This window comes from Macrobrachium nipponense, chromosome 27, assembly GCF_015104395.2.
Source record: "Macrobrachium nipponense isolate FS-2020 chromosome 27, ASM1510439v2, whole genome shotgun sequence".
NCBI classification, from domain to species: Eukaryota; Metazoa; Arthropoda; class Malacostraca; order Decapoda; family Palaemonidae; genus Macrobrachium; species Macrobrachium nipponense.
The window spans coordinates 5,730,151-5,756,979 of record NC_087216.1 but is presented as its reverse complement, the minus strand read 5'-3'; the positions used below and the strand labels follow the sequence as shown (position 1 = coordinate 5,756,979).

The 26,829-nt window shown below is 36.2% G+C and overlaps 1 long non-coding RNA gene across 1 annotated transcript in view; it reads right to left on the bottom strand.

The window, feature by feature from the left end:
* Positions 1-22,200, bottom strand: part of LOC135200769 (uncharacterized) — a 184,495-nt gene extending 162,295 nt beyond the window's left edge. Inside the window, exons 1-2 of the long non-coding RNA XR_010311355.1 lie at positions 22,068-22,200; positions 19,130-19,164 (exon numbers count right to left, since the gene is read on the bottom strand). This is a non-coding gene — a long non-coding RNA (uncharacterized LOC135200769). The remainder of the gene's footprint in view (positions 1-19,129; positions 19,165-22,067) is intronic.
* Positions 22,201-26,829: the final 4,629 nt, after the last annotated feature.

The window sequence follows — 26,829 nt, the reverse complement described above, 5'->3', positions numbered from 1 at the left end:
CCTCAAGAACTCGAGGTGTGAAATCTGCTATTGACTCCCTCGCGCTTGAGTTTCGTTCTTCCCTTCCTGGCTATTCACGTTTACGATTCCTTTTTTTTTTCTTTTACTTTTATTTTTTGTACTTTTTTACGTGATGGAAATGGAAAATCGATCTCGGCTCCTCATCCCCTACTAGTCGACGATAAGGGAAATTAGCAACATTTCAATTAAGAATATTGAAAACATCTTTGTTCGGATTCTCGACAAAGACGACGACGTAAACCACCCGCTCCCATATACTCAGGAGAGTCATTATGGATTCGAGGATTTCCGTCTCCTTTCAGTCTACGAAGTTTTTGTTTATATGTGGAAACACTCGTGACTTGAAGCTTCAAGGATTTTGAGATTAACCCTTCCTACTGCAAGATCAAGTAGTATTTGTAGGAATTCTTCTATATACAAGAAGTGTTTATAGACATTCTTTTATATACAAGTAGTGTTTATAGACATTTTTTATATACAAGAAGTGTTGCAAGAATTCTTTTATATATAAGTAGTGTTATAAGAATTCTTCTATATACAAGTATTTGTAGGAATTCTTCTACATACAAGTAGTAGTGTGAGAATTCTTTTATATACAAGTAGTGTTGTATGAATTCTTTTATATGCAAGTAGTGTTGTAGGAATTCTTTTATATACAAGCAGTGTTGTAAGAATTCTTTCATATATAACGAATACAAGAAGTGTTGTAAGAATTCTTTTATATACAAGTAGTGTTTATAGAAATTCTCTCATATACAAGTAGTGTTGTAGGAATTCTTTTAAATATACAAGTGTTGTAAGAATTCTTTTATATACAAGTAGTGTTGTGTGAATTCTTTCATCTACATCTAATGTGACTCACAGAACATGGTTTGGAATTTCAGGATGTCACTGTCTCCCAAGATGTCTGATCAACTTATAAATTCAAGTTTTACATTTGAATTAGAATATAAATAATTTCGGATTTTTCCAATATAAAGCTTTTAAAGTAACCTACAAGCGATGACCCGCCATTCCAAAAATTAATCATTTGAAGTCGGATTTTTTACTTCCACAATCTGAATCGTTATTTCCTCTTTCCCGATTAAGCATTTTCAATGTATTACGTCCTCTCAATACGTAATTTTTAAAAATTATGTAATTGAGTTGATCTATTAAACTCACCTTTGATATCCTGTCATCTATGTAAGCCCCTTTACATTTTCATTTCTCAAAGTATCAGAACCTATCAGGCAGACGCACGGACGATTTTCCTTTGTTTCTCAGCAAATCCTTTCAGAGGATCGCTACGCGCGCAATACCTTTTGCGCAGGCTTCCTCCGATGGAATATGTTTGCACAAAAGGAAGAACAACCCTAAAAATGGATGACTGTATTTCCCCTAATCATGCTATGGGGCAATTTACGAAGACCCTAAATGTGTTTCTATTGCTCTTCCCTAAGTCCGTAATGACCATCTAAATGGCATGATCACATAATTAGATAATGACCCCAACCGATGATGATGACTCCACTCTGATTTTCCCTTGGGCGACTGGATGACCGTCTCATCACCATAAACCCATAAAATAGGTAAATAAACAAATAAATCACAAACGAATGAAGAACGCCATAATTAGTTGGTAAATAAGTATGTAAAATTAAAATGTTTTGGAATTAGATCCCGTGCAAAGTTGGACGGACTAAGGACGTAGCGATCAGATTATATCATGTCCGGCAAATGATCCGGTTCATACCGCAGGACTTTAAATGTAAAATGAGATGTTAATGAGGAAGAGTATCATGTGTGCATGTAATGGTAACAGTAAAGGTCAAACACCCATCATGTAAATAGTAAGCAAAAATCCACGTCACAAAACATACTAAATTATCTAAAATAACGAGGCTAACTGGAAAGTGATTATTCAGCATGGAATATCAATCCGCTGAGCCTTAATACATATTTCAGCCACTCTAAAATTATATATATATATATATATATATATATAATTATCTATAATATATATTTATATATATATATATATATTATATTTAATATATACATAATGTGAGTTGAAATAATCGGCAGGTTATGTGGTTTAATTTTTTTTTTTTTTTTTTTTTTTTTTAAAGGCATTGGTTTCTCATTCCTCCAACAGACATTCAAATGATTCCACAATACCGCTAATCCAGACTTTCGCGGGCTTTCCAAACGAGCGGTTTGCTTCATCTTTGCCGACAAGTAAATATACTAGTCTGTATGAAATAATTAAACACAAAAGGCCCCCATCGAACCACAATGCACTCTACAATTAAGTCAAGTCAATAGATATTCTTAAGAGATGTTGAAGAGAAACTATATTGTCAACACCGAGCCAATTAAGGGACACGTCTTGTTATTCAACAACCTCAATAGTCACTGCATCTTTGTCTCAAACAAAGGATGCATCACTGCGTGGCTTCCATTAAGGACTTTCCAGAATGCTTGAGTTGTAAATGAATTTTCCTTTAGTTTACTCGTGTGATTTGTTGGGGTCGTTTACAGCTACAGCCGCAAGTGATATCTGGTCATTTACTGAAAGAATGCTCCCGAACGGGTATTCACCCAAATATAAAAAATGGACATTTACTCAAATATAAGAAATGGACATTTACCCAAATATAAAAAATGGACATTTACCCAAATATAAGAAAGGGACATTCACCCAAATATAAAAAATGGATATTCACCCAAATACAAAAAAATGGATATTCACCTAAATATAAAAGATTTACATTTACCCAAATATAAAAAATGGACATTTACCCAAATATAAAAAATGGATATTCACCCAAATATAAAAAATGGACATTTACCCAAATATAAAAAATGGATATTCACCCAAATATAAAAAATGGACATTCACCCAAATATAAAACATGGACATTCACCCAAATATAAAAAATGGACATTTACCCAAATATAAAAAATGGACATTTATCCAAATATAAAAAATGGATATTCACCCAAATATAAAAAATGGACATTTATCCAAATATAAAAAATGGACCTTTATCCAAAAATAATAAAAAAGGACCTTTATCAAAATATAAAAATGGACCAATTTTACCCAAATATAAAAACATGGACATTCACCCAAAATATTAAAAAATGGACATTGACCCAAATATAAAAAATGGACATTTATCCAAATATAAAAAATGGATATTCACCCAAATATAGAAAATGGATATTCACCCAAATATAAAAAATGGACATTCACCCAAATACGAAAAATAGATACTCACCCAAATATGAAAAAGTGGTAGTATACCATGAAATTGTATCATATACATAGCCGATTTTTAACGTTCTTCCAAGGACAAATTGTTTACGGAGCGCGACAAATATGAAAGTGATAATTTATTATGAATGAAATTATACGATATAAATGCCTAATTTCTAATGTCCTTTCAGTGACAAATTGTTTCCGGAGCAGCAGCAACCTTTAAGTCATTCGAAAAGACACAATTTCTTAAAAAAAAAAATAAATAAATAAATAAAATAAAATGTCGCTCTATGCGCTTAACAGAAACAAAAGAGCAAGAGGTTCAGAAGCACAATTCCTGCACCTGGGGTTGAAACCGACAGCAACGAACTATTGCAATTCGCAAACCCAGTTTGTTAAATGTTATAACCGAATCAATCATCACAAACCAGGGAACGGGAGAAATAACAAGCAGTCATCGCAGAGCGGCGAATCCCGGGCAATCGGACGGTTCGGCTGAATTGCTTGTGAAAGGAAATGTCAGAACCGAAATGGAGGAATTTCGGCCGTTCTAAAGTTTGCTCGAATGTTTTTTTCTTTGTTATCTTAATTGTTGTGGCTATCGTTTGCTCATACAAATACACTTTTTATGAGAAGCAGAAATTCGCCGATTTCAATCGTTGATTAATAAAACGAACCCTTTTTCTCTCCCGTGGAAAACATTGCTTGAATGCAATTCGAGGCCCAACTCTCCTGATTTCGGAAACTTGCTACCGAATCGGTGAACTGTTTTGCAATTCGCGTTTACTTCGTCTTTTCGGGGCCGCCCCCCCATGGACGGGCCCCGAAGAATCCGATGCTAGGCTATACACATCGATATTCTCTTGTTTACATTGCAAAAATATTTCCAAATAGGTTCGTCTCGTTCTCAATCTACTTCTAGGAACATATGCGGTCCGATTATTCACATTTCAGTGCCCTTTATAAAAAAAGCAGATTTAACGATCATTGTTTTGTAATTAATGATTCCTATATTCATATCTTTTCTTCCACTACTGTACTTGCACGAGATCATTTTAAACGGCAGAAGGAAGAATATAATCATATAATTGCTTAATAACTTATCAGTCACTTTCGTCGTGAGATCTTGACTTTTGTGGTGGGTAAATTTGTCAAAATATGTTGATGCTAGATTGAGCCGGTCTTATACTAACACATTCTCCAGTTTAATGGGTTAGTTTTTATTACAATAAGTGGACATAATAAGTAGATTATCCCCAAACATGATACCTAATTAGTTGACAGACCTGTTCATTATATTGCCTGTCTAGACGCATATCTCTCTCTCTCTCTCTCTCTCTCTCTCTCTCTCTTTATCGAAAGGTATCCGAAAACGAATAAGTATTTCCTAACGACATTTGTCTTACACTGTCTCCTTGTTCTTGCTTCTAATTGTGGCTGCATTTTTTTTTACTAATGATTTGTGCATTGCCGTTTTTAATTTGGTTATGGTTTTATGAATGAGTCGAGTTGAATGTAAAATTTGGGCCAAAGGCCAAGCACTAGGACCTAAGAGGTCATTCAGCGCTGAAATGGAAATTGACAGTAAAAGGTTTGAAAGGTGTTACAGGAGGAAAACCTCGCAGTTGCACAATGAATCAAGTGTTAGGAGAGGGTGGAAAGTAAGATGAAGAAAGAGTATATGAAAGGAGGTACAGTAAAAGGAACGTAAGTGGTTGCAGCTAGGGGCCGAAGGGACGCTGCAAAGAACCTTAAGTAATGCCTACAGTGCACCGTATGAGGTCCACTGGCGGAACTAACCCCCCCACGGATATAGTTTTATTAAAGACAATGCATACTCAAAGACTGTCCGTGCATTAATTTATGACAGTTGTAGAAAACCCGACAGCCTAGGACATGGCAGTTGCTGGAATCCTCGTTTACTTTATATAAAATTTAGGTTAAAAATACAATGTTCTACTTTAGGTTTTCGGTCGTGTGATCCCGTAATCTTTTGGCAGATGGAATTTTTGGTGTCTGTTGTGATGCTATACAGGTTTGCAAAAAAGTTGGGGAAATGAATCATGTGTAGCTAGGGAATTCACAATTCATTGCCGAACATATACTATATACATTTAATGCGTTTATCAAAAGTTCCTTCCCTGTGCAACTCGGAACAACACGGGGTTCTCATTTCCAGGGATGACAGCGGACTGAGTCTAGGGATGACAGCGGACTGAGTCTAGGAATGACAGCGGACTGAGTCTAGGGATGACAGCGGACTGAGTCTAGGAATGACAGCGGACTGAGTCTAGGAATGACAGCGGACTGAGTCTAGGGATGACAGCGGACTGAGGTGAGAGACGATTCTGAGGTGGCTTCATCAGTGTTGCCAACTGTAGAGTAATTGCCCTATGCGTATGGTAATCTGGGCAAAAATCTTGAACAGCGGGACAATATTGTGAAGTGTAGGGTAACTGTAACAAGGTAGGTTTAGATCAATACGCTTATTGCATATAAATATAATCTAAAGATTTATGTATTATCATAGCCGCTGAATGTTGGGTCATTGACAGTTATGTAGGGTAATTTCTCGTCTCCTGTAGGGGGCGTAGGGTTAGAGGGGTTGGCATCACTGGGCTTCATAGGGGTCAAATGAAGTCCTCCGATTTGTTCTTAAGGCCATGGAACAGACAACAAATGCTCGTTGGTTCTTATCATCACCACCGGTCTGGACACTACAGTTCTCTATTTTCCGAAGGGATGAAGTTGCGAAGCGGAAGCTTTTTCACGATCCCATAGATTGCTGGTATTCATTTACAGTCGAGTCTACTGGTGAGTAGTAAGCCAGATGCAAACCGCGGGCCTTGCAAACGACAACAAAGCGCTGTAATACTCAACAACGTCCGCCCCTAACAGCCGCCCTCCCCCCCTAGTGCCCAGCAAGCAGGAGGCATAACACTGCCCAAATTTCGAATCATTAACAGGACGACAATGGATTAAAAAGAGCAACAAATGACCTATTGGTAACCACCGATCAAATCACATCTAACATAATCGTGCAGTCGATCGATAAGTTAATCACACGAAGTACGAGCACAGTATCATAAGCACTGAAAGATTACACACTGAGCACGAACGTCAATCAAGTGATGGTTGAGATTAATCCTAAATCGGTTGTGATCAACTGCGTGATTATCCACGATGTAAATCATATTAATCATTTTAATGAGCTTTTCCCGTTCCCTCGCAACATATTCTCCGTTCAAAAATAATTGCGACAGTATTTTTGAACGTTGTGCGACGACTGAACGACGCAGCCGAAACGGGGCCGGGCGGTAACGATGGGCTTCAAATGGCTTTGCTGTGTAGAGGGAAATAAAATCATAATTTTATCATGTACCAGTTAATTAAACACCAGCGCATCATCAACGTACAGCACTAAAAGGTGTAAAGGCCTTAGTATTATGAGTACAGTGATTTACTTTTTTTTCAAACGAAATGGGCAAAATTTCCCCATGAAAAACGTTTTAATGGATATATCCATATGTTGTTTTGATTGACACGCGTACAAGCACAGCTACATATATATTTATGGATGTAGTATACAAATATATTAATGTATAATTATTGTTTAATTTTCTACAAGTGCTAAAACACATGTAGCATTATTATTAGCTGAAGCCATTGGGAAAGTTTAAAATGAAAATATTAGAGTGCCAGATACTTTCGCTCATTTTTAACACATCGCGCGAAGAAGTGTTAAAAATAAGCGAAAGTACTTGGGTCTCAGTCGTTTCCTTTTAAACTTTATCTGTGGCTTTAGCTAACAAACAAAATCACGTGCTTACTTCTGTGATTTCTTAATATGAAGCATCGGTAAATTACCGGTAACACTTCTAACACCCACTCTTACTCTCTCAGCTTTCTAGGCTGAAGTCTAAGGATAGACTAAAACTGCTATGCTGCCATACATATTCATTTTCAAGCCGACAGCTGCTTCAACCTTTAACCTATGATCTTCTCAAGGGCTACACCAGATTCTCGATGACTACATATATAAGAGAGTACAGGCAAAAAATTGGAAAACCGGAATCCGAACAGAAAATTTAACTAAAATTGCACATTTGAGAATATGAACAAATTTCACAGTTCTAGTGCTTCTCTACGACTACCCCATCTCCACAGTAACTTGAAGAGTACCGGGAGATATTGGAAATGTTGCAATAAATAAGATGCCACAAGTGCATTACCACTTGAAGAAAAGGAAAGAAAGACTGTGCAGGAAATGCACAATGGAAAAGTTGAAAGGCGTGAACAGCTTGCATGGACGACGTGGAGAAGCTGCTTTATCACGACGAGAGAGAAACGGCTGGGGAGTACTGGTGGAAGTCTTCAACCGCCTAAACATCTTTTCTACCTTTATGATGAAAAGCATCACTGCCTATGGGTTATCCAAGGAATTCTGGACCGACATTGTTTCCATGACCGAATTTTGAGAGGAGATGAAAGTCAATATGAAGTACATTGGACAATGATTTTCACCCTTGAGATGGGAGCATTGCTGCCCTTGCAAGATCAAGGGACTCCAGAACCAACGTGGTTTACAAATATAAATTCAAAGGAGGCGTGAAAGCCTCTTGTCATGACGTCTGCTGGACACAGTGTGGCTGGAAACTTGTGGGAATCTATCTCGAACTGGAATATTTTCTAATCATTCAAAAAAAAAAATTACGACAATCAGTTGACTGGAGTAATAAATTGCAAAAATGAAAATTTCCATTTTTGATTAGTTTAAAGAATCCTTTATGTAACGAAACATCCTAAGTTAATGGTGATGAAAATATAAATGATTCATCCTTTCTCTCTCTATCTCTCTCTGCCTTAGCTCCAATTCTATAGTACCAGACGCTGCTGTATTGCGGCTAATGAGGAAGTTCTCTCGTCTCTCCGTTTCCCTTTTCCTTCCTCCTCTGCTGCAGGTGACATAAATAACGAGACAAGACTATGGTGTAGGTAATGAAAATCAATCCTTCTCTTTCTCTCTTCTCATGCTATCACCATCTCTTCTTCACCAATAAACACAAAACCATATCTTGCCTGAGTTCTACGCCCAAAAGGAAGAGATTATTAGACACGAGCCCCATAATTGACAGAGAGAGAGAGAGAGAGAGAGAGAGAGAGAGAGAGAGAGAGAGAGATGCTCACTCACACACATACATACACCGATGATTCCCTTAAACCGTTTAAGACACGCCTGGCAAAGCTCCTTAACGCCTCCTGATCCTCTTTAGGAGAATTCCAACATCAGTCTTCTTAGACCTATAGAGGAAGGGAATTTTCTGGCCATTTCGTCAAAGTTGAGACAATGAGTGAGAAAAGGAGGAGGCTGGCTGCAGGATGGAGGGGGAGGGGGCCGGATGTAGGGAGGACGCACTGGGGAAACTTTGAAACGATGGCTGACAATGTCATTAAGGTATTAAGGCTGCTTATCCTTTATAATGGCTTCGTGTAATTAGGTTGCGAGTCTAGACTGATTTCATTCATCTGCGTGTTGGTCCTCCTTTTTCTAGTTCAAGGTTTTTGGACAAATGGGAGCTCGTCCAATGTCGACCTAAATTTGCCCACCAAAGGAGAGAGAGAGAGAGAGAGAGAGAGAAATTAGCATGCGACCACAAAGAATGAGAAACTCTCAGTGTCGATAATTCCCTGACAACTCTTCTATTGGACACAATACCCACATTTTCTCTTCGTCAAAAGACAAAGAACTTTCGTCAGCTGATTAATATCGTTTTTATTCCCACTGGCGCGTAGCTGCCTACCCATAAAAAAAAAAAAAAAAAGAGAGAGAGAGAGAGAGAGAGAGAGAGCTCCAGGATCTTTAAGACGGCCTGATCCAGCTCGAGACAAGTGAGCATCGCAGGGGATCATGATAACGTCTCGCTTTCCTGGTCTCGGATCCTATAGCGAGCACTGATGGCGGTTAGAAGGATTAGGTGGTTTATAACTTCTCCTCACCTTACCTCCATCCACTCTCCTAAACCCTCTCTCTCTCTCTCTCTCTTTCTCTCCACACTACACCATCTGCCTTTAAAGCCTGTGTCATTATTCTCTCTCTCCCTCTCTCTCTCTCGTGGGACACAATTGCTAGCGTATTCCAGTCAACACAGCACACTAGCGAGGTAACATAACAACATGGACGCGTTACAATCAAAATTCAGCAAGCTTCTCTTTACCTCAGTGGTGAAATATGTACCGGGTTATTAGTCTGTTCTTCTGGGTAGCTGCTAAGATGGAGAATGCAGAATACAAAAGATAACAGACAAGAGTAATATCAGTATTCCGTCAAGATGTGCGTATAGCTACCATCATATAATTCAAAATGTAGAGCCTCAACGAAATATTTATATCATGCAACGGAGTGACACTATTCACCTATTTGCATAAACAGATTCGTTTCACACGTGCACATGAAGAACACCCCATATCTTTATATTATATGTAAACATACTATAGTATATATATATATATATATATATATATATATATATATATATATATATATATAATATATATATATATATATATATATATATATATATATATATATATATATATATATATATATATATATATATATATATATATATATATATTTACTAGTATGTTTACATATAAGATATGAGGTGTTCTTCATGTGCACGTGTGAAACGAATCTGTTCATGCAAATAGATGAATAGTGTCACTCCGTTGCATGATACAAATATTTCGCTGGGCTCTACATTTTGAATTATATGATCGGTAGCTATACGTACATCTAGATGGAATACGGATATCACTCTTGTCTGTTATCTTTTGTATTCTGCATTCGCCATCTTAGCAGCTACCCAGAGCAACAGACTAATAACCAGGTACATATTTCACCGCTGAGGTAAAGAGAGGCTTGGTGAATTTTGATGGTAACACGTCCATGCAGTTACCTCACTAGTGAGCTGGGTTGAATGGAACACGCTAGCAATTGTGTCCCACGAGAGAGAGAGAGAAAAGAGAGAGAGAGATAATGAATGCAAGCTATATATATATATATATATATATATATATATATATATATATATATATATATATATATATATATATATATATATATATATATATATATATATATATATATATATATATATATATATATAATCTTAAAAGGCATGGTAGTGAATTGTTAATCTAAGCTCTTTCCGGTTAGAGACAAGCGCTGGATTCCTCGAACATGCTGAAATCGAAAAAACAGCCGAGGGGAAAGTATGAACCAATTAGTACTTTAGAGGTTTTTTTTTTCCCGGTGAACGCCTCGGAAATTCACCATGCCTTATTGGACATGGAAGCTCGCCCGTGTTTGCCTGGGTGCCACAGGGCGTATCTGCGTGTGTGTTCATAGCGAACGATACATGACTTTGGTTATGGGAAATGAGTGATAAGAGAGAACACTCATTGATTACTTGTGATAGAGTGTGGAACACGCCTGGAAGAGGTGTTGAGAGGGGTGTTGCAGACCCATCGAATAAGGTAACGTAAGAAGGAACTTTGAAAAAGTAAACCTTTGAAGTGATAATTAATATGTTGGAGAAAGAGGAGTGTGGTGCAGTACACATTCTTTTTGATTAACTTTCATGGGTAAAGTGGTGTAATAATTGTGATCTCTTTATTTCAGATGGGTTCAAAGTCACCATGTAGGAAAATGGATTCTCTAAGACTTCACTGACTTATTAAAATGTTGTGGTTAGTCGGACATAATGAGATTAAAGGGGAAACTTAAACATGATTGGGAGAGGAAAACGATAGTTTAGCGGTTTTTTTTGGGTCAGTGTTAATTCATTTTATTCCATTTTCATTAATTGATTTTGTTCCATTTTAATGTTAGCTAATTTGGGAAATAAAAAGTATATTTTTGTATCTATGGGGATTAATTTGCCTAGCTTGCATTTTCAGCTAACGCCCAGAGAGATTCTGCCACAATCAAGGGTAGGTGCACTTGCCTGTTAGCAGTTTGTTTCATTTCGTTTAAACGAGTATCATTCGGTCCTAAAAACTTGTTTAATATATAAATATATATTATATATATATATATATATATATATATATACATATATATATATAATATAATATCTATATCATATTACATACTACAATAAATTTTATTTTTATTAATGCCGGCAACCAAGTGGTACAACGTAAGGAAAAAGCTGCAAAAATTTTAATGGTTCTCTATGTCGTTTTTAATAAGCCATATACATCTGTGTAAAGCAATTGTTCATGCAAAGCTGCTCTGCTTTGTGTACCTTTTTTCGAAGCCGAATAGGTAGTTGTGCTTTCCCACAGTAAACAAAAAAAAAAAAAAAAAAAAAAAAAAAAAAAAAAAAAAAAAGTCATATTAACGAGTTGAAATCCTCGCACTTGCACGATGAAGCAATTGTAAGTAGAGGGTGGAAAGTGAGATGGATGGAAGAGAGAGAATATGAACAGAGATACAGTAAGTGGAATGAAAGGGCTTGTAGCTTGGGGTCGAAGGGACGCTGATGGCACTACCATCCTATGGGGGATCCGGGTCCATACTTCACATTTAAACCAAATCCATGCACATGGAAATTCCTTGTGGGCCTCTACGATATGCTTCAATCTTTCCACCTGAAAACTTTAGAACTACCAGCAGAGGAGATTGAATATAACTTTATTTTCACTTATATTTTACCATGTAATAGCTGATATATATTTAACAACTGTTAAATATATCTCAGCCGAAAGGCTATGCATAAGTTTATTACAGCGAAGACAATAAAAAAAAAATTCATATCTGTATCATTCTATCTTTGGCTAACATTACCACGACAAGGAAATGTTTTGATTTTGGGAAGGCAACTCAACTCGTTACATATATATGTATGTATGTGTATGTATGTATGTATATATATATATATATATATATATATTATATATATAATATATATATATATATATATATATAAATATATAACTATATATATATATCATATATATATATATATATATATATATATATATATATATATATCACACACACACACACACACACACACATATATATAATATATATATATATATATATATATATATATATATATATACAATATATACATATACATATAAATATAAATAATTTATTATATATATATTATATATAATTATAATATATATATAATATATATATTATATGTATATATAATATAAGCGAATCCAACGGAAAAGGAAAATGATAGTCAGAAATCCAAGCGCTTTCGTCTTTACTCAGACATTGTCAGGGAGTTAATGAAGTACAATTGGAGAGAAAGGTCTCAGGTACAAAACAAGATCAAGAATCCCAGATGGTTAATTGTCAAAAGGGTAAAAATTAAAAGAGATAATCCAGGATTATCAGATATCACACGGTCACAAACCTAACCGAAATTACAAAGTACCTTTACAGTCCAAAACATGTAAAAACTTAATATATTAATTTTGTTGCTTATATTTATCTACAACACTCTCAATTTTCTGTAGCAATAATCCAGCATCCGATTCTTCCAATCGACAGGAACCGTCTGATTAAAGCCATACCGTCTGCTTCTAAGTGTAAGAAAAGCATCATCTACTTCCACTTTTGTGATGTCGATGTGTTTCTGAAGTATGATGCGTTGAAACTCGTCAAGGAAGAGCCTTAATCCCATGTAATGACACAGTTAAAAGGAATATCATTGAATCTTGTTTCATCAAGTCAAATAATAGAAATGTTCTAAATTTAAGTCTTGGTTTATTTAAACTTGATGCTTTCATTATGAAAAAAGTTGTAGATAAATATAAGCATCAAAATATTCAGCTTTTACATGTTTTGAACTGTAAAGGTACTTTGTAATTTCGGTTAGGTTTGTGACCGCGCGATATCCGATAATCCGGAATTCTCTCTCTTAATTTTTACCCTTTTGACAATTAACCATCTGGTATTCTTAATCTTGTTTTGTACCTGAGACCTTTCTCTCCAATTGTACTTCACTAACTCCTTGACAATGTCTGAGTAAAGACGAAAGCGCTTGGATTTCTGACTATCATTTTCCCGTGGGATTTGCTTATTTATGAAGTCACGTGCATCTACAGTGATTTTTTAAGCATAAAATAAATAGAATATAATATATATATATATAACATATATATATAACATATATTTATATATCTATATATAATATATATATATACTATCTAATATATATATATATAAATATATATATATATATATATATATATACTATACAACACACACACACACACACACTCTCACGACTCACACATTCACACACACACACAATATATATATATATATATATATATATATATATATATATATATATATATAATACAATAATAAAGCACAAATAACTATTCAGCACACAGTGCAGTATCTTAAGATAAGGTTACATTACACAGAAGTATCTGAATACGCAAAATAAGTAGAAAATTATATCATGTTTTTGCTTGTTTTTTTTCTTATGTTTTACTGCTCAATAGACGACACAAATTGAAATAAAATTATTGTATTTTTGCCTGGTACCATGATGTTCTCATATATCTCGGTGACTTTATTGTTGCCATAAATTTTCATAACAAAAGTTACATATTTTCTCGCAAACTTTAACTCGTACCTTTGACTTTTTATTCATTTTTTGTTTATTTTCTTTGAAAAAGACTACGCTGAAGCACAGCGATCCTACTCCTGCATTTCTATCATTTCGCTTTTCTATGCAATAGCTGGTATAAATAGCAATACACAATTCATCGTTCAAAATACAATTTATCGCAGTTTTTTTGCAAAAAAAATTATTTTATGTAAAAATATGGAAATTTTCTTTTCCTGTTATTTGACTCATCACTTTGAACTGCAAAATTCTTTCGTTTTCATTCTTCGAAATCTAAAGCAGAGAATTTGAACTATTTCAGCTTTGAAATTACACCAAACTCAGTTTCCTAGCTTGAAATATAACTTTACACAGACCAATCAAAACGAATATCGCTGAACGGAAACATGACCAACCAGATAGCGCATGAATCTAGAACACCCATGATCTGACCGGGGTGCATATTCTCAAAATGTTACCGATAACTGAACCATCCATGAAAACGCGGGACTATCTCAAAAGCTAACCATAGAATCTTCGTGAGAAAAAAAACTCACGTTTCCCATTCCCAAATTACCTTCATAACATTTCTGTGAACTAGGGGCAAAAAATAAAAAAAAAAAAAAAAAAAAAAAACACACACACACACACACACACACGGGCCCGGTGCCATACTATATTCTATTCACATCACCCGTGCATTTGATGTCTAGGCCAATCCCTTACGACGCTCCTGATTGGCTTATCAACAGCCAATCACAAGACTGGAAACACTCAGTCTCTCGAGAGAGTTTACATGGGTAGGATCTATGTTCTACCTCTCCTAAAAGATGTATACCTCAGGAGAGATGGAACATACATCCTGCCTATGTGAACTTTCGGGAGAGACTGAGAGTTTCCAGCCCTGTGATTGGCTCATCAACAGCCAATCAGGAGCGTCGTAAGGGACTGGCCTAGACGTCAAATGCACGGCTGATGTGAATCTACTATAGTATACATCTCGAGTATTTGCGATCGGGGTCTAACTATCGTACAGTTAACAAAAAATCTCTTCGAAATCAGCCCCGCAAAGTTTCTTTTGTAATGATTTTGAGATATAAGATAGACGTTACATATTGGATGGCGTTCTAGAAATTTCTTAAGTACAAGATTGCGTTTATGGTTACTTATTATACAAATAAGATAATTTTTTTGGTAATATTTCGATGCACTATGGATTGCCGTCTAAAATGTTGCCTAATTTAGGTTATTCATATCATCATAAACTTCCCTTTAATGCCCCTTTTGCCAGACTTTGCCCAAATTCTTTGGAAAAAGTGAAGGAGTGATAAATGGGATACGAGTAAATGAAATATGTAATAACGAATAGTAACAACTAATGATAGCATGTAAATAAACAATCTTCTAAAAATGTGATACAACAGTGTGCTGCATCTGTGGTTTTGCATTATGGCACTGATAAATATAAAATCATATCATACTTCATCAGAAGGCCAGTCTGTCTCAATGTCTGCCCTTTCTCATGCTGTATCACAGATTAATAAATAAGAGACACAGGTTCTACCTTATTTGTCTTAGTAAACACCACCGCATGACTCATGAATTTAGGCATCAACCCATGGTATGATGTTTGGGCACATGACATATGAGAGAGAGAGAGAGAGAGAGAGAGAGAGGAGAGAGAGAGAGATAATATGCAATTCTAACTAAATCTCATTATTATATGAAATATTTACAGTGATGGAAACGAATAGCCTGGTGCTTTTTATGTTTATAGTTGTTCATTTTTATGTAAATAGTTGTTCATTTGGGTGAAAATAAAGCATTTCACTGGGTTATAACAAATGAGGGCAACGACGATTATCTGTAAGATTAAGTGTGGCAAATACCCATACTTTGCCACTGAATGATTCCTGGCAGAGGGCGCGTTACTGATATTGGGCTCTGTAACATCTGTCATGAATAAAAACGACGTTCGGCGTTATCGAAATACGGTTTTCTTATGAATAGTGGCAGTAATGACACAATTCACATGGATAAATAGCCTCATTAGTACTAAGCATAATCACGCGAACAGGCTATTCAACGCGTCGATGGACGTGATACTGGGCATTAAGGGCGTATGGTGTGTGCCTATATGTTTTTATCATAATCTAGAGGCCTGTGAAAGGTTGACTTGTGTCCAGAACTGATATCAAAATAGGGGGGGTTAGAAATACTTACGGTTGTCGCCCTAGCATTTCGCGCTCGGCTACCAACCCGGCAGTCCGGAGTTCGATTCTCGGCTCGGCCAACGCGGAACTAGAGGAATTTATTTCTCGTTATAGAAATTCATTTCTCCATACAATGTGGCTCGGATCCCACAATAAGCTGTAGGTCCCGTTGCTAGGTTCCTAGTCCCGTAAAAATATCTAATCCTTCGGACCAGCCCTATAGGAGAGCTGTTAATCAGCTCAGTGGTCCGGTAAAACTAAGATACACTTAACTTCTCCCTAGCAAGGACACTCAAAAAATTCAAATAATGATGCCTGCAAGGATATAACAGGGAAAAAATAATTCACAGTTATATAATAACACTTCAGTTTGACCCATTTTGGCCAATTTCCTGTAGCTTAGTTTGAGGTTGCCATAAGTGGCGCATGGATTGTGAAGGTCCGGAAATAAAGATGATAGTCGTTTTTTTTTTTGCTTGAAAAGTAGTAAGCAGTTCCTATAATGTGGGATAGTGTCACAGTCACGCGAGAATGCCACAGGAAAATACCATTAAATGCAGCCTCGTTTTAAATGTAAAGTTAAGTATATCTTAGTTTTACCAGACCAATGAGCTGATTAACAGCTCTCCTAGGGCTGGCCCGAAGGATTAGATATTTTTACGTGGCTAGGAACCAATTGGTCACCTAACAACGGGACTTACAGCTTATTGTGGGATCCGAACCACACTATATCGAGAAATGAATTTCTATCACCAGAAGTAAATTCCTCTGATTCCGCGTTGGCAGAGCCGGGAATCGAACTTCGGACCACGGATTGGCAACCGAGCGCGAAAACCACTCGTCCAGCGAGGAACTAAATGTAAGTTTAACCACAATAGTAAAGAGATCACGTCTGTAGCTTTTCCGATTCTCACGATAAGACGTCTTAGGACTGGAATATAAAATTTAGGCCAAAGGCCAAGCGCTGCTACCTATAAGGTCAAAGGGAAACTGAGAGTAAAGAAGATTTGAAAGGTGTAACAGGAAGAAAACCTCGCACTTGCACGATGAAATAATTGTAAGGAAAGGGTGGAAAGTAAGATGGAAGAAAGAAGGTGAACGGAGGTAGTGTAAAAGGAATGAAAGGGGGTTGAAGCTATAGGGGCCGAAGGAATGCTGCAAAGAACCTTAAGCAATGACTACAGTGCACCGCATAAACGTCTTAGCTTACCCAAATTAATATGAAAACTCTGTTTGTCAACATCCGAGGTGGTCACAAAATTTCCCAATATGTCTATTTTCGGCAAAACCCACTTGTATTTCAAGGCAATTTCCGACCATAACGAGTATTTTATAGGCATGCAATAATAATGATCTAAACTGAGCATGGGTAATTATGAAGATAATGTGTCCGATCGGTACGAATCATGGGCCATTATTTAGATAGCTTTTTTATTTTCTTTTTATAGCTTTTTTATTTTTTATTTTTATAGCTTTTTTATTTTTATTTTTATATTTCATTATCAGTTAAAGATATTACAACAAACTCTTTGACTGTTTGTACCGAGAAATTGCGTCTAAAAAAAAAAAAAAAAAAAAAAAAAAAAAAAAAAAAAAAAAAAAAGACACACACACACACACAAGAGAATTTTAAAGTTGCTCATTGGTCAGGTGCAATAAATCAAAGAATCTGTGACTGCTCGAATTAAACTCTTTAGTACAAATGATACAAACCCCAAAATGATAAAAATCCAAGGAAATTTCCAGTTCTTTTTCTAACACCGCAAGAGAAATTAAGATCGATCGAATTTTGGCCAAAGGACAAGCGCTGGGACCTATATGCTCATTCAGTGGATGGAAACTAAGATGGACGAAGGAAAATATGAACGGAGGTACAGTAAAAGAAACGAAAGGGGTTGCAGATAGGGGCTGAAGGGACGCTGCAAAGTACTGCCTTATTAAGAACCTTATTAAGTAATGCCTGCAGTGCACCGCATGAGGTGCACTGATGGCACTAACCCCTACGAGTAAGAGAAATGAAGGATTTTGACTGCTTATATAACAACCTTCTTAACAATCGTTAGGTTCAAATACAATAAATTCGAAGAAATCTTCAGTTACTTCCAACAACGTGATTATGGCTACTGAAATTCAGCATATCACTTACACCAAAAAGACTCAAAATCTCTCAAGCTGTATTCATAGTTCAGAGAGAGGACTGGGTTTTGAGTAACATTCTAATTAAAGGTAATGAACCATTAATTGCAGTTAACGGAATAGGCGCAGAAACGAGCTGGTAAAGAAGGGTGAAAACACGAAGAGACGGAACCAAAGCAAATATAAAAAAGTCAAAAGTCTCAAAAGCAAACGCGAGGAAAACGCGAGGAAAAAATCTTCTACTGCCTAATATACTCAAGGCTTCGTGCACACGATGGGAACATCAAATCTAAGTGAACGACACATTGCCATATTGCAATGCCATATCATCTCAATGTTGTACAGTCGCAGGATTAAATTTACAAAGATTGCAAACACACTCTAAAAGCTGACAAGTGCTCCTCAAGTTTCTAACAGTTTAAAATTCATTCAGTAAGTGTGCGTATTTTAAAGTAAATTCCTGGTCATTTTGCTAAGCAGACGTAACCTTAACTCCTAAATCGACCCAAATGTAGTGCTCCCACTAAAAAACAGTAAATGGATGATGACCTGAGAGCATACTCGAAAACATCATGGGACGAAATATGACCTACAAGTCAAAAACTCGATTTGTCACTCTTTTCACATGTACTTAACAATTTTGTTTTTTACCCACCTGGTATTAAGAAAATTCTATTGATTACCTAAGGTACACTATGATATATCGTTGACAAGTACCATGGACTGATAGAGTCCATGGTACTTGTCAACGATATATCATAGTGTACCTTAGGTAATCAATAGTAAGAGTCACTTTAAAAATTTTTTTTTAACTTGAGTATTGACTCTTACTAATAACAGAAATTCAGGGGCTAACGTACCTTGCACTGCAATATCAAAGCGGGAAGGCATTTACCTGTAAAGAAGAGATTGAAGATGTAAGTATAGCAGTAATTACTGAAATCTGGAAAGTACAAAAAATATAAGTAAATTATCAACACCTGAAATGCAAGACGTGAAAGGCAAATATGTTAAAAACAATGATAGTTTTGACTCTGGCAGATATATACTGGGAACATATTCCCCTCTCTCTCTCTCTTCCTCTTTCTCTCTCTCCATTAAGTGACGAGCAGGCTAATTTCCGCTCTACGCAGTGTTCATCATCCCTAAGGAGCTTGTACGAGAAAAAAGTAAAAAGAATATTGTTCCGTCAGTAATAACTGTGCGAAGCATAACAGGATGGATTTATTTCCTATATCCAAAGGCATAATATTATGATTATAAATTCTTCAATGTTATACCTGTTTAAAACTTCAATGTTGTAATGTGAGAAGTCAGTTTATTAAGACTGCATACCATTCCTTGATATCTTTACCAAAACATTTAGTCATATTGACCTCTGCCAAGGTTACTTTTCTGATGAAAACATACCTTAGTTGAACCCCTCTAGATGATTAACATGAGGTACTTATACACTAATTAATGTACACCAAATAATAATTACTCGAAACACGTTATGTGATTGATATAAAAAACTGAACCAAAACAATTTTAGTTAATACAGTAATATGAAAGAACAAACATGTTTATTGTTAGAAAAAATATTTGTACATTAATAGTCAAATTGCAAGACGACAGTGCTTTGGTTTACATACATCACAAAACCATGGTTCATTCTACTATGTGAATGAAATAATTATCTCTTACATATAGCCATTATTTGGTAGTTAAATTTTCTAACTTTCTCTTTTCTGTCAAGTTTTTGTTGACCTCCATATAGTAATTTTCTTGGGAACAACAGTTATCAATAAAAACCTTAGTAGAAGCTCATATGTTAATTTTGCTGCTTTTCTGTACTATAACCTTCCTTACTTATTGGAGTAGTAGAATATTAAACGTTTACATTCATAATTGTCCACCAAATGTAAAAATTTTGAGATTCTGCAAATCTTGAATAAAAAGGCCCTGTGATTTTTCCCAAGAGTTAGTAAAGTTTGAATGAGATACTCATTGAATATTTGTAAAACTAAATGAAAATTTTGTTTCTCAAAGGTGTAGGGAGATAACACTTTTAATAACAGTTTATATGAATGTTTAAAGAGTAAGCATCTATCTCATGAAGTTTTTCAAAGGGGTGAATGGTGCAAAATGAATATCTTTTTTCAAAATAATTACATTCAAGGAGAACCGAGGGAGTTTTGTTGTTTTATTTATAACTTCCTGGCCAAGCCAATTATTCGTGATACATTTCAACAATTTTACTGCGACATATTCGAAAAAAGGGTTTGTTACTCTGAAATGGGTGCGGATACACCATAGTATATAGTTGTGGAGTGCTGGCAAAATACGACATCGCTTTCCCAATGATAGCATTATGCTGTTATAATGCAAAACACGGTGAAACCTATGTTTTCTTTATTCAGGATGGCGCAGAACATCAGCTTTTATGCCACTGGTGGGAATATGTACAACTTATTTGAATTTAAACTTTACCTATTCAACATAAAATCAAATGTACCTGTTGCAGCTTCACTACTGTCAAAGGCTGAACCGACAATATTTCTGCATTTATAATAAAAAAATGGTTTTATGCGAGTTTCATCCATCAGTATCACTATTTTGTCATTGGGTGGTGACGATTTAGTACGTTTACTCTTAATGTATACATCAGAAAATTTGAGTCATTTTGTTCTGATGCTGGACAGCCCTGTTTGGAAAAAAAACTCTAGATGCTACAGTAACTTTGAGGGGAACAACCATATAACAAAAACACAATATTACCAGCTCTGATGAATAATCAGATTTATTCAGTGTCATTAACTACAGCTGTTTGAGTAAGAATTTCAGCACAGGCAAATATATGAGCACTGAAACCTAGTAATGTAATGAGGATAGGTTAGGTTAGGTTAGTTATTGAAATTTCGTCTGTAGGCTCCTGTTTTGCACATGTAACCCTTAGAATACTATGCCAGTCAAATTTTATTCACCTTAACCAATCTAGGCCCAAAAGGTTTGTCCCTTACCTTTGACTACTGCCAATAGGTAACTTACCTATTTCCCCATCACTATATACTGTACTTAAGTTGCGATGAACCTATAACTTCTATGTCTGTGCTAATGTAACTCTTGAGTACCTTGTCTGAAGGTTCTATCACATAGTTAGGTATCATGTTTGCAACCTTCTCACCTTGTCCCAATCATTGCAATAATGATCTTTTGCCACATCTAGGCTACAGCGTGCTCTGCTAAATTTCTTCTGGGGTTTCTCTGCACCTGCAGTACATAGGTTTACCACTGTTAGGTTTCCTTGTTTGATGAGTTTACTTTTTCTTTGCATGTTGGTAACTTTTTATATGCTGCTTGACTAACCTGGCTACTGCTACCATTTAGTCTTGCCTTTTACGATATTTGACTGGTAGGCTACTCTGGGAGTTGTTTGACATAAACTACACTAAGAATCGTTGAACATAGGGTACACTAAGAGTTGTTGAACATAGGCTACACTGAGTATTGTTTGGCATAGGCTACACTGGGTATTGTTTGGCATAGGCTACACTGGGTATTGTTTGGCATAGGCTACACTGGGAGTTCTTTGACATAGGCAAACCTATATTCGACTCTTAAGTCTAGTTTGCATGAATTCCAATTAAAATTCAATCTAGGCTAAACCAACCAGTCTTTCTTTATATTGCACCTGACCTTGTTGCTCACAACTCCTACCAAAAATGCAGACTTTATATTGCCGTCGAAAGTCATCCAGAGCACAAGTCAAATAGTACCTGTTACAGTGAACTTAATGCTGAGTTTATATCTGCTTACCATAGTAAGTTCGTCCAATAAAGGACACAAGATGTATCCATTGCACGCAACCTCATGCCATATAAGTTTTATGGTCCAGTTCAAAAGTAAAACAATGGAGCCACGAAAAAACCTTTGTCCAAGCGATGTGAGTCGAGAGAATGAGTCGCCATTCGTCTGCTTCGGACTGATGACGTCACGTCGAACTGGCCTTCTCTCTTGCGGTCTAGCTTAAACGCACTTCTTTATTTTACTCGATGTATTTTATTTTATTTTGCAAGCGATAAGCGCTACTGAATCCTTGGCATAACGAAGAGGTTTTAGTTTTATAACTTCCGGCATTATGCAGTCAAGTAAGGTATTCTGGGACCCCAAATAAAACATTGAACGAAGTATTTCCAGGTGAAGAGTGTACCACAATCTGTAGCGTAATTGAAAAACCAGTAGCGCACTATATAAAAAAATAAACTACGTATACCATTTCAAGTATTTTTAAAAGAAGCGGACATATAACAACCAACGCGAGGCAACAACAACCTTTAATTATCAAACCAACATGTGAGTTTGCCAGTAAATTTCATTTAAACAATTGCGTTCAATATCCCCGAATGCAAATTTCTTTGTCTATTCATAGTAGATGTTGAGGGTACTACTTTGGTTTGTTATCTAAGCGTCGCCTGCTCCGAGGTGCTGGCACTAAACATAATTAACAAGTACTAAACACCATACGGTAAATGTAAAGTAGATGGCCGCAAGAAGATATCGTTTACTAACATATAAATTGTCAACCACACAATATAGAAATGGGTGTACGTATATACTTTGGTCCCCGAGGGGCTAACGCTATACACGGCGTCCCAAGGAACTGCTGCTAAGTTTAGCAGGAAATTCTGCAGGCAAACAACTTTCAGAAGTTCGTTTTATTCCCTTAAACTGTTAGATTCTGAAATTTCAATTGTCTGTGATTCTTCTTAGATTACTAAAGTCATGTTTCTTCTTCAGGAAATGGAATTTTTTTTTTTTATGAACGGAAGCGTAGATGAACTCCCCCCCCCAAAAAAAAAAAGTCACTAGAAGTAAAGAATGTATATGTAAACCCACACATATACATACATATGTATGTATATCTATATTTATGTAAACATTAATGATTTAATATATTATATATGCATTATATGATATATATTATGTAATATATATATATAGATATATATATATATATATATAAATATATATATGTGTGTGTGTGTGTGTGTGTGTGTGTGTGTATGTGAAAGCTATTTTCCTTGACAATGGGGACCTCCAGAAAAAAAAAAAAGACTAGGGTTAACGCCATATTAATCCTTTCACTGCAGATTAAGGATAAACCACTTATAAGCGAATTTCCTAAGCATCAACCTCTTCAAACACCTAAAAGAGGGCTCATGGTAGTGTATGAATTCCCGCCAACATAAACACAGCAACTACGTCTTGCATGCAAATGACTACGTTCTGGATATTATGACCACACTTTTTATTTTCTTCTCTTATCCCATCTAAGCTGCACTTTCTTGGTCTGACTCTTCTTCCTGTCAAGGTTTCTGGATTATACACATTTTCCCAGCAGACTATCATTCTTCATCCTGCGTGTGTCTAAAACCATTCAAAATAACGACTTTGGATAATATTTTAAAACATCTGTTTTATCGACATTTCTTATCCGTTCCACTTTTTTCCCCTCCACATTGTTATGCGAACAGATAATCTTAATACTTTCCCTTTTTCCCTCTCATTCCTCCTCAGCAACCACATTTCATTATCTATAAACTAAGAAGACTGCGCCCAACATTTGTGCATTCCCTGCTACCTTCTTTATTTCACATCTTCCCTCGTGCCATAAAAACATTCCGTTTTCTACGCTACTAGTACTAACATAGTATACCATCTTATTTCCTAGATTCTACGTAACCTCATAATTTTACTTAAGTTAACATTCTGATTTAATCCTTTTCAAATTTACAAAACTTTAATCGGTCTCTACATGTAGAATTTGTGATTACATGGTATGCGCTGATCAGACTCGCTGATGGACAGACCGAAAGACAAAAGAACAATTGCCCTTCCTGCACATCTATCGATGATGGTCGACTTTAGTACTAAGATTAACTAAAATGATCTCAACTGTGTAGATCCCGCAGGATGAGTTGCAGTGAATAGGAAGCGTAGAAGGCCACACTGACCACACATTGACTCAAGGGACTTGGTCATATCGATGAATACTCTCATTGCAAAGCTATGCGCGGTTGTCCAATTTTGTACTTTTTTTTCGTAACCTGTTTGACTGCAATCCCTTCAACCGTGCATGAAGAGCTGCTATGTTAAGGTAAACACAAAATAAACACTAATGCACAGACATAATGACAGTACTGCTAATAGAAGAACGTTCTACCTTCATACAGTTATGCATGAAGTTTTTTTTTCTATTATAAAAATAATAATAATATCTGTATATACATATATGCAATCAGTCAACAGTGCTAACATTTGGCAAATTTATGATCATATGAGAACACAAAAGAATTGTAATGACATTTAAGTACTGCAATTATGTACAGAATCATCACAACAAATGCTACTACAAGGTACTCAAAAAGTTGGACTGAAATACCTTCTGCCACGTCGGTTCTGTGGGACTGTGATGGACAAGTGAATGCATGACTCTGGAACGGACTGGCAAACGGACAGATAGTTATTCTTCCTTCCAGTTACCGACGAACTAACAGACAGACAAACCAGATAAGGGGACATATATTAAGATACAAAGATAGACGTACTCATGGGGATTTCCCTCGTTCCATAGTCCCATCGACTTGAACGAATGGAAACACGGCCATAGCTGATACTGAGACAAACACCTTTGACATTCAGCAGCATCTTGTAGTTTTTGCAACTAAAAAAGCTAATATCTGGGCAAAGCCGAATCCCGGATATTCCATACACAGCATCTTCGTGTACTGGAAAATGTCCATTAATTATAATTTTTGATTCAAAATATATGTATTTATGAGATGAATGACGTTTGATGCCTTGGAAGGATAACGAATCTCCTGTGGGGAATACGGTAGGGAATGATGAGGCCAGCCAGAGTGAAAAAATGACAAAGGAAATCGTCTGTGACACCACCTTTAATATTAGCTACTATTTCTGACACGTGGGTAGTCAAAACTACCATAAAGACCCAATTATTTCTTTGACACCTTCCCAATAGAAACAAATGCCGTAGTATGTTCCCGATACGGATAGGATGTTTAGCAATCGAAAAAGTTTTTCTCAATAATTTTCTTTGAAAAACAATTTTAGCATCCCGTGACAGCACAGATAGGCTATATCTCACATAGAGCTCCGCGCACTTTTCCTCAATATTGTAGTCGGAAAAGCTACTTAAGTACAGTCATGCGCCTATGGTAGCTTCGTAGGTAACTGTGAAAACTAGATATTGCATGTCATGTTAAATGTTCACAATGATCGGTTATTTAGAATATGAACATTCCCATGGTAATTATGCTAAAGTGCAGAAAAAATGTCTATGATGTGTAACGGGTGGATAACGCTTTGATGTGTAACTTACAAATTATACCTTAGTTTCTACAGGATGACTCTAAAAATAAAAGTTCCACACAGCGTTAGTGTGATGTCGAATCTGATACAGCATATTACCCAGGGGTTTAGCTGGAATGCAATAATATATATTGGCTTTGGGGTTGGGGAGGGGGCGTAATCCGTAACGAAAAGGGAGTGGAGAGGAATCGACAATTTTCCTTGAACCAGCCTTACCTTTATCGCAGAAAGCACACCTAGGCTTCACTCGTTCCTCCACGTTGACCCAAATTGCTTTTAACATTCACATATAAAGCCATAGATGAGGTCACAAACTATACTCTTGTCAGGACCCGACGACACACTATTTCATACGCTCAACCAACAAGGTGTTATTCCACTCAAGATCTAAGGTTCACTAACCGTTTCCGAAGTTTCCGAAGTTCATATTATCAGCTGGCGAAGTGCTGGGTGTTTTCAGCCAGTTAGTGAGTTGGATGTAGTCATCTAGCCGGGCAAATGTAATGTTTGGCATTTCCTACGCCTTGTAATATTTTGTGATTTTTACACACACTGTATCTGGAGTTACCATCAAAAGACTATGGTTACCATGTACGCGGTTCGGTTAGACCGAGTTTGTGATGGAATAGTGTCCACCAACCAACTAGAATATCTCGTTAAGTCAGGGATCAGAATAAGATACTAATGCTATTTCAATCTGGCTATGATAACATTTTTTTTGTATGTGAAAACGAGTGTCTACTGGTAATGAACTCACATTTATGCCTTCCATCGTCCAGCTCGAGGCCAACCTCTCGATGTAACTTATTTGTGGTCCAAACTTGGAGACTGAAAATAACCCTTGATGCTCTCTTACGTTACTGTAATTTTTGACAGTATTGGTACGTTTCACTAAGTACACTACTTGTTTAATTGTGCATTTTTGTAAAACAAAAACTAAAATTCCATAAATGTAAATCAGTTGCACTGAAATTCCTTTATATGCTGTTTTTATTATATGGTAAATTATATATTTTTTAAAAGGCTTAACATATTGAATGTGTAGCACGGTAGAGGAGACAACTTTGGCGTGTCAAGAGAAAGTTCCTGAAGACGAATGGCAGATAGCAACATCTGGCAGCTTTATATCTCTGTAACGGTTTTCCTTGAAACGTTGTTTATGATTTTTATTGGTCAATGCACTTAC